The 4,388-nt window shown below is 47.7% G+C and overlaps 1 long non-coding RNA gene across 2 annotated transcripts; it reads right to left on the bottom strand.

The window, feature by feature from the left end:
- Positions 1–1,000: 1,000 nt before the first annotated feature.
- On the bottom strand, positions 1,001–2,647 carry LOC127317239 (uncharacterized). 2 transcript variants are annotated; one of them, XR_007861000.2, is made up of 3 exons: positions 2,388–2,647; positions 2,155–2,288; positions 1,001–1,230 (listed from the first exon to the last, which is right to left on the bottom strand). It is a non-coding gene; the product is annotated as an uncharacterized lncRNA (long non-coding RNA). The 2 variants fall into 2 exon arrangements; XR_011748513.1 differs by having other exon boundaries at positions 1,001–1,224.
- Between the last annotated feature and the right edge of the window lie 1,741 nt (positions 2,648–4,388).

The raw sequence follows: 4,388 nt of genomic DNA, 5'->3' as shown, positions 1-4,388 counted from the left end.
ACAAGCTCACGGTCTCTCACTCGAACAAATCGTGGTGGAGAGCTCAACACTATGCAATGATGCAAAGCAAGAACACCGGAGGTGTTCAAGTCCTTCACACTCAAATCCCACCAAAGCAACGAATGCTAGGATGAGATTGGAGAGGAAGAACAAGGGGGAAAGTCAACCAAAGACTCCAAGATCTAGATCCCAAGAGATTCCCTCACATAGAGAAGAAATAGTTTGGTGGAAGTGTAGATCTAGATCTCCTCTCTCAAATCCTCAAGTATGAGCAAGAATGGTTGGAGGAATCAAGGGAGAGAGCAACTTCTTCAAATGCAACAATGGAGGTGAGAGAAAAGTGTGGTGACCCGGCATACCACTACATGGTGTAGTATGCAAGTCTGATATAACACCAATGAAACACCGTTCCATTAGTATTATATCGCTCAGAGTGGTACAACAGAAACATATGCGGGTCCAAGGCATGTCTATAGAATTACAACATCGACTCTTTACAAAAGATCCACACAGCCTCCTACTTTACAATGAGGTAAAACTGCAGATAACTCCAGAAGAACGACTCGTAGTCTAATCCTATCACGAACTCTATTTGTAGAGTGTTTAACTAGCTATAGAGGCTAAGAATAGATTCTAGCTAAATAGGAGGTAGGTTTAGGAAGCTAGTTCCCTTCTATGGCTAAACTAGGTTTTTTCACTACTACAAATAGCCTTACCGCTGGCGCATGGAATTGGGCTACCGCCGGCGCCTTCGCGTTCGCCGGCGATCACCTCGCCGGTGGTAAGTGGTTACCGCCGGCACCTTCCGTTTCGCCAGCGGTAACATGATGTTACCCCCGGCGCTTTCGTGTATTCGCCGGCGGTATTTGTTACCCCTGGCGTTTAGCCTATTCGCCAGCAGTACTTTGCATTACCTCCAGCGCACAGGCCAATTCGCCAGTGCTATGTTTGTATAGGATTAAAAAAAAAAAACAGGTCCATAAAGATCAAGTTATCTCTTTATTTTATTTAAATAGAACAGGTATTATATTACAACGCATTACAACGCACAGACCAAGAGTATGTTTAGAAAACACAGACTCCGGTGACGTCGTCCGTCTCAGCTCGCCGGTGACGTCGCCTTCTCGTCGCCAGCTCCGTCTCAGCTCGCCGAAGACGTTGCCCGTCTCAGCTCGCCAGCGATATCGCCCGAATATTTAGCTAGTTGTAGTAGAGGTCGACGACCTGCAGCTGACTCATCAGTAGGAGCATTAGAACACTTCTCTGAAGAAAAAAGAAGGAAATATCTTGCATCATGAATCCGGTATGCCAATAGGTCGTAGTTTCAGTATTAGCCAAACTGAGCAAATCAAATTAAAGATAGCATAGCTGAAAATGGTTGAATCAAACATACCATGCGAGAAAAAATATACTGAATACTACTAGAAAGGAACCGGAAAGTCATGCAAAAACAGAAATTATGATAGCTGTATTATGTAATCTAAACAGCAATCAAGGATGTCCATAATTTATAGACTATTTCTCCAGGAGAATTTGAATGCAGTGATTTTCCATCATGCAGCTTCCCATCACATTCGGGCCTAATGATTTGGTATTGCAGTCTGGGACATGGTTAGGGGTTGATCTCTTTGGTACATGCAAGATTGATTTGCAATTACTAGGTTCATCTCTGTTTGCTTGTTAGGCCTCTATTAATTTTTTTGCTGCTCGGAGATGCAACTTATTTGAAACTAAAAATGGCAGTGCTTAAAGGATAATATCTGCACAAAGAATTAAACACACAAAAACAAACATACAAAGACACGATATATCAAGGGACCAATTCCATCATCAGAATTCACAATTTTAGACGTCTAGCATCCAAAATTTCGCCAGCATTACACACAATCGGACGCAGGAGCAGATATTGTGGTTTCATCAGGGAGCTAGCAACGGTGTGAACTTGACAAAAGCATCGACTTTGGTGTGAACAAGCACATACAGAACTACGCTTTCAGCTTTGAAATGGTAAACTATACCATGCAGGGCAGTTTTTTTTATTGAATAGCAGGGATCGCTCCCCGCGCGGGTCCATTTACATGAAACGAAACCATACAGATGCAGAGCAGAGCAGATATTTGCTGACGCGTAGATCTATTAGAGATCGAAGGGTACCTTGGCGGATCTACAGCCGATGAACGGATCGCAACCCACGGGAGCAGGAAATGGGACACGCGCCCCTCCCTCAGATCGCCTCCGAGCTCCTCTCCGCCGTTCCCTAACCGCTTCCGCACGCGAGCGCACACACACTGCATGGAGGAATCGCACCACCACGGATCAGACAAAGCAACCAGCAAAAATCCCCCAAAAAAAAACTCGGAAGCACGTAGCAACATTTCGCAACTCACCGATCCGACGAGGGACGTGTGTGCGGGGTCGTGGGGGAGCGGCGGACGGATGATCCTCGCGAGGCGGGCGGCCGGAAGTGGAGATCTGGCCGCTGCGGCGGGCGGTCGCGGCGAGATCTGGGTGGCGAGAAGGGAGGGATAGGGCGGTGGAGGTGGGTGGGAGCTGATGGGGCGTCGTCGAGGGAATCTGGTGGCAGGGGCGGCCGGCGAGAACCACCATGGAGCGGAGCGACGGAAGAAAAGGGGATGAGTGGGGAATTTGGTGGCTGAGCGGATAGGATGGGGTGCGTCTCGGTCGTGGGGGTGGTATAGGCCAAATAACGCTGGCGAATTTGCTGGCGGCGGCGGGGCTATTTTTCCATCGCTGGCGAAAAGGATTCGGGGAGGCCAGCGGTAATTTCGGCCTGGTTGGCCCGTTCGAACTCACTTTAATTCCGGCGCTATCCAATCTATTTTGCCGGTGGTAGGAATTTTACCCCCGGCACTTTCGGATCAAACTCGCCGGTGGTAAAGCAAGGTTCATCTGGGTGATCTCGGCCCACCTTACCGCCGGCATTTCCAATTCCAATTCGCCAGCGGTAATGGCACTACCCTGGCAACCCCATTTCAACTCGCCGGTGGTAATTTACCGCCGGCATCTTTAAATTGGACTCGCCGGCGGTAAGAAGTGCGGCTATAAGCCTTTTCCTAGTAGTGTTTCCTTGATGGATGTGGTATCTGACTCCTCTGACAGGGTCCTGTATCTTGAAGTAGTTGTTGACTCCTCGGTCTTCGAGTTGCACGGTAGATCCTCCTTCGATGCCTCCATATCTAAGCAGGGGATTTAAGAGTGGGATGAGTACGAGCGTACTCAACAAGTTCATTATAGGAAAGAGGTGTTTAATGCACTAGCTACAGCATTAGACCAGAAAGTCTAATACCAATGCAAGTTTTCATAACCATTTCTTCAAAAGGTTGCTTTTATTCAGAAGAACTATGTCCGTCAGCCTTCACCGGTTTACTAGAACTTCATGGAGCTCCTTTCCGGTCGCGTTCGCAGTTCCATATCCCGGAACAGGGAGTGACAGGTCACGGTTCTTTACACTCTGCAGAGGTGTGTTGCTTTACCCATAAGAGATCTTAACCTTGGTGCCAACCGAGCCGCGAGCTCGTCCACACTTCCTATGGTGTGAGGCCCGGTATAAGGTCTAGCCAATCATGTTCCTCCGCTACCTCGAACACCCACCCTTTGTTGCATGCCCCGACCCTGGGTCCTCGCCGGTCCCATTATTCCCACTCACGGGTGGACCCCGACCACGACGACAGTTTGGGATCGAACCAAACTCCTTCGCCGGTAGCTGCAACCCATCATAGACCGCAATACCGTGGGGACTTAAGGCTTCCCCAGCCAACCGCTTGCTCTTCGAGCGACAAGTGTCTACGGACTATGCCGTGGGGACTTAAGGCTTCCCCAGCCAACCGCTTGCCCTGACAGATACAAGTGTCTACGGTAAAGCGCATCCGTTGATGAACGAGAGGTGGAAACACTTTTGACTATTCCGTCCCACTCCGGATCTTATGGTTAACACGGGTATTACGGCACAAGAATCACTGGCGACATTTGTTGTTTAATCCTAGATGGATATAAACCCTTGCAATGGAACCTCCACCATATCAACACAATCCATGGTTCCATTGCCCACCACATAGTCATATTCATAGTTATGAAAGTAGTGGTTTTGATTTTTATGCAATAGTGGTAACCATAATACTTTGCAAGTAATTTGATAGAAATACTCAAATGACATGAGCAAGTGATGAACTTGCCTTTCTTGACTGCAAGATTATGCAGACAAGGTCTTCGATACGCAATAACTCCAAATTCTAAAATAGCATCATCGTCCGGTAAGGACGATGTTTAAAAGATTGGCAAGGATGCAATAATGCATAAGAATGAGATGCAATCGCTCTAAGCGTGACCTAACCCCGATGATTTAGGATTAGTGACTTGTAATGATTGGT

Source organism: Lolium perenne, chromosome 7 (genome assembly GCF_019359855.2).
Source record: "Lolium perenne isolate Kyuss_39 chromosome 7, Kyuss_2.0, whole genome shotgun sequence".
In the NCBI taxonomy this organism is placed as follows: Eukaryota; Viridiplantae; Streptophyta; class Magnoliopsida; order Poales; family Poaceae; genus Lolium; species Lolium perenne.
Note: the sequence above shows the minus strand (reverse complement) of the source record. Positions and strands in the feature narration are given on the sequence as shown.